Source organism: Sitophilus oryzae, unplaced genomic scaffold (assembly GCF_002938485.1).
Source record: "Sitophilus oryzae breed Bouriz unplaced genomic scaffold, Soryzae_2.0 scaffold_1274_pilon_pilon, whole genome shotgun sequence".
Lineage (NCBI taxonomy): Eukaryota > Metazoa > Arthropoda > Insecta > Coleoptera > Curculionidae > Sitophilus > Sitophilus oryzae.
In genome coordinates this window covers 2,281,990-2,296,028 of record NW_022145920.1, presented here as the reverse complement: position 1 = coordinate 2,296,028, position 14,039 = coordinate 2,281,990, and the positions used below count along the sequence as shown (strand labels likewise).

At 31.5% G+C, this 14,039-nt stretch overlaps 1 protein-coding gene and 1 long non-coding RNA gene across 5 annotated transcripts in view; one reads left to right on the top strand and one right to left on the bottom strand.

Moving 5' to 3' along the window:
- The window catches only part of LOC115874334 (lissencephaly-1 homolog), a 73,040-nt gene that overhangs the window by 21,002 nt on the left and 37,999 nt on the right, over positions 1–14,039 (top strand). The window lies entirely within an intron of this gene.
- Positions 13,036–13,565, bottom strand: LOC115874336. The gene is made up of 2 exons (XR_004048821.1): positions 13,307–13,565; positions 13,036–13,247 (listed from the first exon to the last, which is right to left on the bottom strand). It is a non-coding gene; the product is annotated as an uncharacterized LOC115874336 (long non-coding RNA).

Sequence of the window (14,039 nt, the reverse complement as noted above, 5' to 3'; positions counted from 1 at the left end):
ATTCTCACATAAAGATCATACTGAAGTAAAACGTACCGTTAAGGACAAAGCATGACTTATAATGTTAACTAAAAGGTAAATTTTGACTATAATATATGGAATAAATGACAACAATTCACAGAGATATTCAAAATATTATCTCAAAGTAAAAAAAATTTAGGGAATACCTTGTGTGTTGAACTTAGAACTTATCTGTATTTTTTTTTTAATTTATGACGTAGTGAACAGATAGGCAGGCAGTCTCCAGACTAACGGAAGTGGATGTAGACTCTTCGATAGTAGCAGGAGTCTTCGATATCAGTAGAATAAATGTAGAGTCATAAATACTGTCTCAAAAGTGGTTACTCATATGCCAATTACTTATACGTCAATTTCTTATACGCCAGTTACTCTATATAAAAAAAAACTCTCAGAACAGTCACCGATTACCAAAAAAAAAACTTACGGTCTGAAAATCAGCTGTACACATTCCAAAATATAGCCAAACTATATGCTGATCCAAACCAGTAATGCACAATCAAACATTATCAAAATAAATAAAAAACGGGAATAACTGAAATAAAATTTAGTTAGACATGGCGATACAAAATGGTAGATACACTTACTGTGATCTTATTCCAGGAAAAGGCCAAAAAAACACGAACTAGGCTCTGAACAGTATATTCTACAGGATTTCAAATCTCCACTTTTGGATACCCGTGCCTTTACTGTTAGGAAAAGTGTTTCAGAAAGCCCTTTTTCTCTGAGATTCGTCGGACGCTGAACCACGCGTCTTTTTCTGATCTCAATCTCTCGGAAAAAGCCTACCTCCTCCTTTTCGCAAAACGGAAGTCTTCGAATTGACAGGTCATATGACCAAAGGCAATACAGTGAACTCTATCGTCTATACTGAATGAAATTTGTTTTTATGGAAAGGAACCGCTACCTGTACTGAATGAAGTTTAACATCTAGCGAATAGATGGCGCCAGCAATATTAAAATTTGGAATTTTATAAAAAGAAAAATAAAACGCTACACTGGACTCCGTTTTTTTTCGATCATACGGTATTACCAATTACAGTTAAAACTCTAGGGTTACAACTGAACTATTAAATGGAGAATTTAGAGAGAATTGGGTTGGAACAAGGGGCCCATATCTTGGCCTCGTAGGTCCTGTGATTTAACTCCTTTCGACTTTTTTATGGGAGAAATTAAAAGCCCTTCTATGTAAGGGAAGAACCATTGGGATAAGAGAAGGGGGAATTGCAGAAGGCTACTAGGCAAGCTTTTGGACTTATTAAACCAGTTCGCTTAATAAATCGTTGTAACTCTGTGCGCAAAAGATGTTTATTGTGTATTCAACAAGGAGGGGCTCAATTTGAACATCTTTGATTTTTTTAGAAAACTGTATTCATCACCCAAAAAATACGTTTTTTTATTTTTGTTCTTTGTTTATTGTATCGATTCCAGTTGTAATTACTAATACTAATAATTACTATTACTAATAATAATAGAATGTTAATTTACCTTTTCAAAAGTCTTTAATTATGCAGATAAATAATCATTAGAATATAGAATATTAAATTGTGATAAAAAATAATTAAGATTAAAACCCTCATATTTCTCTCATTCTTAGAAATAGATACCGATAACTTTATATCTTTGGAAAAGGTTAAACGCCAGCATTTTTTTAAGTTCATAGCCAACTACGATGTCCATTTAAAAAATTATATTTTTTATTATTTCTGACAAAAAGAGCAAGCATAGAAAAAAACTGACTATGCCACTGGATTGTGCTTAAAAAAGTGCCTTAGAACGTTTTTACAGAAATTTATTATTCCGCGAAATAAAAAAGTTAAGGGCAATTTTCAAAAGGGTAAAAAATTCAAAAAGACCCCTATCTCTGTTGGCAGTGAAAATATCAACAAGCGGTTTACGCCATTAAACGTATCTCAGAAATCGAGCCCATGACATCTATGTCGGTTTTGCTCTATCTAGTCAGGAAATAGGTTTTCTCTGTTAAAACAGACTAATTTCGACCACCCTGTACATTCAGTTGGTCTAGATATCTTTCGTTGATCTCGTAAACATAAACTGTCTACAAAATTACATCCATTTTGAGGAGTATGTTTTCATTTATTAGCATATGAGTTACAAAATATTCTATTCTGATCTATACCAAAAACGACCAAAATGTCGTAGATATATGTCGCACTGGATATTACGCAGAAATAAATGGGGCACTGGTGAAACTATATTGAAATGATTAGTATTTGAAGCCAATTCTGTCAAGATATTTTTTCGAAACTTGCAAAATGCAGAAACTTTGAACTGGCCATTTTTTTTGAAAGTATGAATATACTTATCAGTTTTCCTTTTTTCATTGGTCGTTAACTTAGGTTTTGACCACTGAATGTTGAAAACTGATCCCTGATTTTGTTAGAATCATTCTTAAGTTTAATTTCTAGTGGTTCTTTCTTTTGGTTTCTTTTATGTTTTTTTACTATCTCCAGCCAAAAAGTCCAAATAATTTACAATAGCTCTCAAACCCTATTTTCTAGCTTTTAGCATATACAATTTTGAATTTGGTTTAATAATTTTTAATTTGTTGTTTATCAGATTTAATTAATAAATAGTAATATCGATGTAGTTTGAAGTAGTTATATGAAATCTTTTTTGCTTTGCACTTGAAGTAATAATCAGAAATTGATTTAGTGCAACTCCAGTGATTTATTGATATTTTATTCAAATGAGCTTCTCGTACTTCTCTCAACTTTCTATCCTAGGGTTATTACCTGTGATATAGAATGAGGAAACAATTGTCTGTATCAAAAAAATACGTTATGAATAAAGAATCTTTCTAAGATCGATCGATTAGATTGCCTATTTAGATTTTTTTCTGATTGAATTGTTCAGTTTATCTGATTCCAATACTATATAAATTATATACTTTCTCTACTTTTGTAGCTATTACCTATAATGTAGTTTATTATTTACGGAAAATAATAACACTAAAACGAAGTTAACACAACAGTTAAAAATGAAAACGCTTGTTGATAAGTGTTTGATCGTGTTATGTATTCTTATAAGGGCTCTTTACAGGAAACTGCCTAACCAAAAAATATTTAATTTTCATGGGATAAATGAATTAAAGAACAAACAAATTATATTTTGGGAATATTTTTAAGTCACTTTAAATGCATTCGTCTGTTTAATTGTTGACGTACCTATACTAATTAAATAAATTAACATAAACTGTACGTGTTTTACTGTAATGCTGATTTATGTGATTGATTTCGCCAGGAACTAACTTAATATAATTTTACTTTCTAATGTTGAGTCTGATTGAAAAGCAAAAAGGGTAAATTAACAAGAATACTTTTGCTTTGGTAAAGAATATATAAATTTGAATATAAAGAAGTTTTCTCTGAATCTTCCAAACAGTATCTACCTACAGTCTCCGTTAGGGTTTACTAATAATCAAAATGTCGAAAAATACAGAATACCCTTTGTAGCTCGTATAATTAAAAACGAAAATTAATTAGAAAGTGTTACTTCCTGTCCAGTTCAATAAACTAAAGATGAAGAAAACTATTGGGCAGTATCTTGAGGCAATCTTACACAACAAAAGCAAAAAAAATCTATAGATAAAAAGAAAGTTGTGTACTGAGAACGTGAGTTGGGATTTTTTAAATATATTTATACTGTATGAAATATAGTTTCACAACTGTATGTACAGGGTGGTTCGAATTCGACGCTCATCATTGGGATTTCGGAAACTGTAAGAGATACAGGATCGGTTAAATGGAGGCAAAGTTGCGCAATTTGATGCCCAATAAAATGCCGTAGTGCATTTTGAAAAATTCCGAATACTTCCGAATATATTGGAAAAAAAACGGAATTTTCAATTTTGTTTTCTATTGTTTCCTGGTTTTATTTGTTAAGATAACTTAAAATGAAAAACACATTTTCATGGCCACTTTTTCTGCTCTATAACTCTGTGTGATTAAATATTGACTCTGACGTTTCGGCTTCTGGCGGCCATCATCAACTTAATTTTTTTAAATACGGACCTGATTTTTTTTCTATTTAATTAAATCCTTTACAGTGGTGTAATTAAATTTACAGTGGTATATTTTTGTTATTTTTAGCCCAATTTTCATGAATGTAGTAGCTAGCTGTATATAATTATATCAACTTTAATTCGTTAACTCAGTTTTTTATAAACTTTAGTGTTTGACATATTATACAGGGTTAATCGAGGGCTTATTTTTTACCTTAACTTTAAAACACCCTGTGCAATAATTTCGTGTGTAAATTTTCCTAAAATATAATTTTATGGTTAGAACCAGGGTTGGAAAAAATCATGATTTTTTTAAAAAAATCAAAAGAATCATATTCATTTGATTTAAATCAGATTTTTTTGATTTAAATCAGATTTTTTTTATTTAAATCAGATTTTTTTTATTTAAATCAGATTTTTTTAATTTTAATTCAAAACAATATTTAAATCGGATTTCCAAATGACTAGGACTTATTTCCAATTAAAGTCCTATCCTAAATGGCTAAAGCTTTATAACTCTGCCCGTTATCGATAACATTAATAATTCTAGGGTGCGTTTGTCATTTTTCCACATCGGTCACCAATATATTTCGCAATAAAATCGCTCGCTTCAGATCAAAAGGATTTCTTTTTTCAAACGTCTCAAAAGTATTAATTTTTGTCATTTTAACGCCTAAGTATAAAAGTAAATCACTGTTACGCCTAAGCACAAAAGTACAAAAATATATTATTAAACTGATATTAAGTGTCCAATTCAACGAGTGTACAAATTGTTGCTCGATTACTGTTTATATTATTTGGAATGTTTGAAATTGATTAAAAATGATTTGTAATGTTTTAAAAAAATAGTATGTATGTTCTATTAGGAGTAAAATTGTACTTTTTGTGCTTCCTTGTAACGTCGGAATAGCTTTACGATGGTCTTTCAAAGGTACAGCATCATCAAAAAAGTATATTTTTTACTCCTAATAAAACAATACATTATTGTTCGGAAATACTCTTAAGTCGAGACTGAAATTAGTATTAGTCAAAGTGTAAAATACTTACTGCAGATCAAAATGTCGGTAAAAATTTGGAAAAATACAACCATTTCAAAAAAAAATATAAAACAACATGTTTCCTGACAACGATTATTATTATAGATTGTGGGGAATGAAGATATAGTCTCTATATCAGAAGAATCTAGTTCTGCACTAGACTGCGAATGATATGTATTCGAACAGCGAATTTTTGTCACTTACATAAATTTTAAAATAAATCCCTGCGTTTTGCGGTCTAATGGATTCACACGAAATTACTTCAAAAATCGGTCCAACATTTAAATTGATGAATAGATATTTTTATATAGTGTTATAACATTTGTAATCGTAAATTTTCGATTTATTATCTGTTATATCTTTTATAGAAATATTTTTTATAGTTTTCTAGGACACATTTTTATAACTTTTACAGTTATTTTTTGATTTATAATAAAGTTTTAATCAATTTTTTTTTATTTAAATCAATGATTAAAATTAAAAAAAAATCACTTGATTTAAATAATGATTTAAATCATTTGATTTAAATCATGCCAACCCTGGTTAGAACTATGTCTCCTGAGCATTTTGTTTCTTGGATCATGTCAATATAGGCCTTGGTTAATTTTTAGGAGAGAAATGAAATTGCCACCAACAATTTGCAATTTTTTCAATTATCATTTCTTTTTGAAGTTATTTTTCAATATGGCAAGGCGGCTTTGGTGATTATTGTGAACTATTTACTACTATGAACTGCACATTATGTTCGACATTTGGGAAATACTTGGCAGGAGGGTTAGAGTTCGTGAAGCGGTACCAGCTTCATTAAATGAACTTTGCTTGGTCCTTAAAGAAGAATGGGTAAACATAACGCAATATGATATATGCAACCTCAATGACAGTATGAATGGACCTACATACAGGCAGTTATAGCAACCAAGGGCAATAGAAAGTATCAGGCTATTTTTTACATTTTTTTTCTGTTTGGTTTTCTTTAATATCGTTAGTTCTGTTATCGTTATTAATGTTTATTAAAACTGGGGCTGTATCGTTAGTTTTTAACGTTTTTTTTTAATTTACTGTGGAGTATCCAATACAGCGTATTACGACTTTACGACAATCATCAAAACCATCTCGTCATATTAAAAAATTTCATCAAAAAGTAATGATAATTGAAAAAATTGCAAATTGATTGTGATCGGTTTATTACGCTGTTAAAAATTAACCAAAGCATGTATTTACATGAATCAAAAAATAAAATGCTCAGGAGTCATGGTTCTGACGTTAATTATTAAAATTATATTTTAGGAAAATTTATACACGAAATTATTGCACAGGGTGTTTTATAGTTAAGGTAAAATACAACCTCTCGATTAACCCTGTATAATATGCCAAATACAAAAGTTTATAAAAAAACTGAGTTTACGAATTAAAGTTGATATAATTTATACAGCTTGCTAAAAAAAATCATGAAAATAGGGTTAAAAATAACAAAAATATGACACTTTTTAATTTGACGAAAAATTTCTCCGCTGCGTTTTTTTTTGCATCTGTGTGTATATTTCATTATTTGTTTTTTTATGTGTTAGATTAGTTATGAGACTTCGGGAGAGTGTATTAAAGAAATACAAATTATGGGCTGAAAATTAACCTAATTAAATTTTACAATTCAGTGCCTATTGTAAGTACCTAAATAATTATTATTATTTTAGGGTGGTTGGGATATTTTGCCGGAGATGTTTCTAACACTTTTATTTTTGCCGAAACATTGTTAAAAAAAGTGTAAAATACCTAAATAAATTAATACCAGAACTGTTCATATTTCTATTTTCCTTTTCTTTTTGTTATTTTTGATACTTTTTGATTTGTTGATCTACAGGTAAAAAATACTTTAGAGGTGATATTACTTGAATTTTGCAGAAGTGTATTTTTTATTAAATTAAGGGCAGAAATCGTTGTGCAAAATTATATTTTAAATGAGATACAGGTCGGAGAGAATTTTTTTTCATGTAATCTTATCGCGTTCCAAACCCGAACAAAATAAATCGTTGTCGAAAGTTGCTTACCATGTATTGGAAAAGCTTTCATCTTTCACCATTAAACATCTTTCTTTTTTTATATGGCATATTTAAGCCTATTATGGAAGAAGGTTGTATAACGTGAAGAAATCATCTTAGCACAGTGTTAACAACCTTATGCTTTACATAAACATACACAATACCACGAGTGATTATGTCAAATGGGACTATTATAAGTTTTTATATATAACTTATTAATAAAGTATCTCTTGCTCTGTTTTCTGAAAGTAAAACATTTATTTTGTCATATATTCGTGTTAATCATGTTTGGTTTCCTAAAGAAGTCACGCCCTCTACTTCTGGAGTATTTTTCTAGAAAATGTAGGTAGGTAGAATTACTTCGTCTCGCATGCAATATACACTGTGGGTGACAACGACAACATATGTTTTTATTCAGATTTTGGTTTGAATTATTGACAAGTGTGGACACATTTTACCATATATCTATAACCATGCCTTATACAGATACTGCGTGAAATACTCGTCTATAAATAATTGTCTACTGATCCCAAGCTTCTTATGATCTTTTAGGAACTATCTTCGTCACTTCATTTTGTGTTATATTTTTCTTTAAATTTCTGTTGTTTTATATTTCACCTTTTTTTTTCATTGTTCCCGCTGTATAATATATACAAATAACTTTTTGGTTTGTCTTTGGCATGGAGTGTTAGAGCTTATATTTAGGGGTAAAATGATCGTTTTGCCTACGTCTATATAGAATAGGGTGTCCGTTATTTACAAAGTTGATGATATCTCTCACGGCGCTCTCTAAATTTTTAGTTTATTGTCTAAAAAAATTAACAGACCATTGTAAACCCTAAATTCACAATAAAGGCGGGCGGCCACTGCGAGCGAAACTAAACTAAGCCAAGCGAAGATAAGATTTGTAAAAATCAGCTCCCATACTTTTAAATGCATCAGCGGCCACTTGAGCGAAACTAAACGAAAATATATGAACGAAGATTCGAATCGTAGTCAGGGCCTATTTTTCATCTGGTCGGGCCCTAAGGCCCAAGCAAAAATTCGGGCCCCCTTTTCTAATAAAATTAAGAAATTATGAATATTTTACAATCTTTAACGGGCCCCCAGACCACCGGGCCCAAGGCGCGGGCCTATGGGCCTTATGGTGAAATAGGCCCTGATCGTAGTTTAGTTTCGCTCGTTTTAGTCCGTGACAGGTTCCAGCGAATTTTTCGCAGCGATTAATTCTATGATAGCAGAGACACAATACGAAAACGCAGCTAATTTAGCTGACTACTAAGCGAAAATCGTTCCCTGTGGCCAATGAAACTTATGGCAGGCGGCCACTGCGAGCGAAACTAAACTAAGCCAAGCTAAGATAACGAAACTATGTGAACGAAGATTCAAATCGTAGCTTAGTTTCGCTCGTTTTAGTTCATGACAGGTTTCAGCGAATTTTTCGCAGCGATTAATTCTATGATAGCAGAGACACAATACGAAAACGCAGCTAATTTAGCTGACTACTAAGCGAAAATCGTTCCCTGTGGCCGATGAAACTTAAGGCAGGCGGCCACTGCCAGCGAAACTAAACTAAGCCAAGCTAAGATAACGAAACTATGTGAACGAAGATTCAAATCGTAGCTTAGTTTCGCTCGTTTTAGTTCGTGACAGGTTTGAGCGAATTTTTCGCAGCGATTAATTCTATGATAGCAGAGACACAATACGAAAACGCAGCTAACTTAGCTGACTACTAAGCGAAAATCGTTGCCAGTGGCGGATGAAACTTATTTTCATTTAGTTACCGTTTCTTTTTATATTCTTAGCTTAGTTTAGTTTCGGTCGCAGTGGCCGCCTGCCTTAAACCTTGCTCCAAAGACGATTTATTTCCCATTTAAATTACTTGGGAATTTGCCACTTTTTGCAAATAATTTTTTTCTCTCGATCTTATTCTCTCGCAGTCATGACAATCATATTATATTCTTATACAGAAATTACAATTTTTCGATAAACCTACTCCTTCAAAAGTTATTCACGGTTAAAGTTAACCACTCGGTATATTCCTAAATTCTTCAACTTTTTTGACAAAATTATGATTATTTTTGAAAAATTCAATCTATTACTGTAAAAATATACAATTCTGATGGTGTTAAGGTTGGGAATTAATAAATCTTCAAGTCTAATAAAGTTTAAACTATGTAAGTATAACTTCTTTGGTTGGATTTTGATATTTCTTCTTATACTCGCTTACAATTTGAATCACATATTGTTATTCATCTTCACTTTTTGATAAAATATTAATGTATTCTTCTGACGATTTAACAGCTCTTTCAGCAGAATCATTAACTACTCTCACATTTTTCACAATTTCTAAGCCTCTCATATATCCAGGATCCTTTAACCATTCCGTACTAACTGCAAGAAACTTTACTACCTGTACCTATTATTAACTACCTGTCATGCATTCAATTGTTTTTCATGGTTCACATTTGTTTATCATGGTATCATCTTCTTCTTCGGGTTCCATCTCCTAATGGAGGTTGGAAATCATCATGGCAATTCTAACTTTTTTAACGGCTGCTTTGAATAACTGGTTTGAAGTCATTCCAAACCATTCTCTCAAATTCTTGAGCCATGATGTTCTTCTTCTTCCTTGGCTCCTCCTGCCCTTTATCTTTCCTTCTATTATGTTCTTCAGCAGGGCATGTTTAGGTCCTCTCATTATGTGTATTATGATGAGGGATACTGACTGTATGGAAAAGCTCATTACCAAGCTCAAGACCAAGAGGCCGCTCGCCCTCCCGATGGATAGACCAGCTATCAAAGATCCCCCACAAGCCACTGCACACGCTTGTACATGAAGCACAAGACAGGGAATTATGGGGACAAACCTCACACATCACCTGACCACTACATTCCTCTTGTAGGAATAAAGACAGAGAGAGAGAGAGATTCAGAGGTCCAAAGTACTCAAGTTTTCTCTTTTTAAGGGTGTTAATCACCTCTTCGTCCTTCTGAATTCTGCGTCGCAGTTCTACATGGTTCTACATGGTATCATGAAAATTGCTTTTTTTCAAATAATAGATTACATTTTTCAAAAATAATCATAATTTTGTAAAAAAGTTGAAAAATTTAGGAATTCATAGTGGTTAACTTTAACCGTGCATAACTTTTGAAGGAGTAGATTTATCGAAAAATTGTAATTTCTGTATAAGAATATGACTAGCATGGCTGCGAGAGAACAAGATTGAGAGAAAAAAAAAATATTTGCAAAAAGTGGCAAATTCCCATGTACTTTAAATGGGAAATGAATCGTCTTTGGGGCAAGGTATATTCTGAATATTAAGGGTTTACAATGGTCTGTTTTTTTTTAGACAATAAACTATAAATTTAGAGGGCATCATGAGAGAAATGATATTAATTTTATATTATTGGGCACTTTAAACGCGGACGAAGTCGCAGAGAGGAGGTTTTAAAAGTATTCTGACTAAAGTGACGACTAAGCCGAAGTTCAATGCCAAATTCGATAAAGTATCTATTTCTGAATACGTACTATTAGGTACAAACATTTGTCAAATAGTCGATGATGTCACAACGACACAACAATATTCTTTGAGAAAATGATAATTTGAAAATATTTTTGACAGAATATTTTTACTTAATACTTTAGTTCACGATATAATTGAGCGATAAATACCCAGTACATATTTAATAATTGCGTATGTAAGGCCGAGGAAGTTAGCCAAATGCAAAACGATACGACCAGGTAACAAGAAGCAAAAAAAAAGGAATAGGAAGAAAGGAATGAAGATTGCTCAACTGGCTCGACTGCTTTTTATTCTTTGCTACTCGGATAAACGAACGCACTGTTGCCATTTACTACTACAACATTCTTCACAGATAGTCATCAATGGAGAAGAAAATAAAAGACATTACGTACCTTTGATTGGACGACGAACTATTTTGACAAATTATCTTGTGATACATTTAAAATTTAATCTGGTCCAGCCCATTTTAAGGTGTGTAAAACATCTAACAGGGTTTAGATTCCTTAGGATAAAAGTTATATGATATTTATTTATTCGGATTTCGATTTACCGAGTAAAATAAGGCGAGGTTTCTTCGAAAAGGTCATGGGAACATCGTGGAGTATGAAACTATTTCGTTGTGTGTTAAACAAGACCACGTATTTTTTTGTTCCGAGTTACGTGAACAGGTTCTTTTTATTATTTATTTTAATTTTGTTGAGTATAACGGCGTGGCTTTTTTTAATTATCATTGTTGTTGGTTGTTTTGGTTCATTGTTCGCGTTATGTAATTAAGTTGTGAAGTTATTCTCTATAGTTTGGGGATCATAATTCGCATTTTTTATTTAAATACTTTGCAGTTGGGGGTTAGAACCATTTAGTTTTATAATAGGAAAATAAAACACTAATCCACCACAAATGTTTTGGTGTATTGTGGTGAATTAGTGTTTTATTTTACTAAATAAATTACTTAAAAGTATAAGTTAAAAGTAAATTGATATAATAATTTTATTAATTTGATTATCCGATAAAATATTTTAATAATAATTGACTCATATCTCAAAAATGATATGAAACAGATATTTGAAATGGTAAATAGGTTTTGTAGTTTTAAGATATAGATTATTTTAAAATGTGCAAAAGTTAAATCCTCATATTACTATACACTCATGCGTCGATTTGATGCGTCCATGCACGCATAGTGAGTATGATGCGGTTGCTCGATGCGTTTCGTTAGTTCGTTTGGAAATTCGTCCTTTTGTTATGGTTACCTCCAAAACAACGACATTCCGCCGAATCGTTGCACAACAAAAAAAAAGTCATATTTGAGAATAATATGCTGCCTCATGCTGATGAAGAAATGCCACTCAGATGGTTGTTCCAGCAAGACAATGATCCCAAGCACAAATCTCGGTTTGTTCAAAATTGGTTAAATGAACATAATGTTCCACTAATGGATTGGCCCTCACAGTCTCCGGATCTTAACCCCATAGAAAATTTATTGGACCATTTGGATAGCAAAATTCGAAGCCATTCTATTTCAAATAAAAAGAAATTATGGGAAGTGCTAAAAACTGAATGGGCGGCCATTTCCAGTAAAGATTGTACGAGATTGATCGATTCGATGCCACGAAGATGTAGAGAAGTAATTAATTCAAAGGGATATTCCACTAAATATTAGTAATTTTTATATTATCTTGAATTTTAATAAACATTCTCCTTAAGTTTCCATACTTTTGACCAAGAAAATATTTATAATTTTTTATATATTTTTTGATAGCTGTAATTTTTTATTTAAATGTATTAGGTTTTGTAGGAAATTATTTGTAGCTCACGATTATATAAGTCGTTTTATTTCATATTTTAATTTCTCAGCATAAATGACAAATTAAAAAAGTTTCCATACTTTTGGCCACCACTGTATGTATATCCATAATAGAAGGGAATCGCTATAGTAAAATAATGTAGTTTTTGTTTAGTTTGATTTGGTTAGTTATCTTTCTCTCGAAGAAGTGACGCCTGGTCTGAACTTTTATTTTAAGAATATTAAAATTGTATTGTACTTCTCTGAATATTTTGTAGACATTATTTAAGAAACTGAAAGACAGTTCTCGTTCTCTTTAATTCAGCACAGTTCCAAGATCTCTCTCTTAACAATCAGCTCTCTTTACTCTTTAACACTTCTTTTTACACCTCTTTACGTTTCTTAACCAACACAGTTCCAAGATGTAACTTTTCTTTACGCTCTTTACATTTTATAATCAACAGTTCCAAGATGTAGCTCTTTACTCTTCGACACGCTCTTTACTTGTTTACCTCTTCAGTTCAGACAGTTCCTATTCACAGTTTTTACACACACACACAGTACAGTTCACAGTCGGCATTTCTTATGTTTAATTTTACCTTTAAATTAATTGTTAGTTTTCCTCATATATTAACAGCATTACATACGTCAACAAGTGGATTCAACATATGAAAAACCTACATTCTAAAACAAATTTGAGATAGATGGTTTAAAATCAAAACAGCAGCTTTGGTAACAGCCGTTACTTAACATTGTCAGTCGTTGCTACAAACATAATAAATCGTTTTCCAAATTGTAAATAATAATTTGTTCATTTAAATCCTGAAATAAAGTTTAAAATAGTAATTTATGTTAAAAATCAAAATATGTAAAATACTGACATAAAGCGGCTTTCACCACTAAACATTTCCACTGTCTATGGATTTTTTTTTATTAGAGCCAAATCGTTACCACTTATCTGTTATAATAAGAATTATTCCTGATGGAAAACATCCACATATTGGCCATTCACATTATCTTTTATTTTATTATAAGTACTCTCAAAAGTTCAACGCTAAAAAGCAAACTGATGTGTTGCTTGATCTATTATTTTATATTATTTTAATTATTGAATATTTTTGTTGACATTTTACACTAAATTTGGACGATACCTGACAAAGACAGTTGTCTGTCATTGATATTTACAGGGTAAATTAATTGTCATACTTTGGATGTCGGCTGTCGAAAAGTTTCTTTACTCGTTGAACCAGAATTCACATAGTTTGTCCTTGCAGTTTACTGTTCAAATTAAACCGAAAAGTATTTGAAATATATTTATCAAGTATTTTAATTTAAGTACTAAAACAGCTCTGCTAGGTTAGTTCCATTATTTAAAATAAGCCAAGGAATTTATAACATAGAATATTGTGAATACCGCAAATTTTTAATAGCGTCGTTCCCTTTCACTTTGTACACTAGATACCAATATCGGTCGTGGCAGGTCTTTGAAAGAGAAAAATAAAACGAATAAGAAACTCTTGACCCGCAATTAACAGTACCCATACTACCATTAGTACGAGCCAATAATGTTTTTCTATCGCTTTATCGGCCATGCAATCTTGACTGTACCGTTGG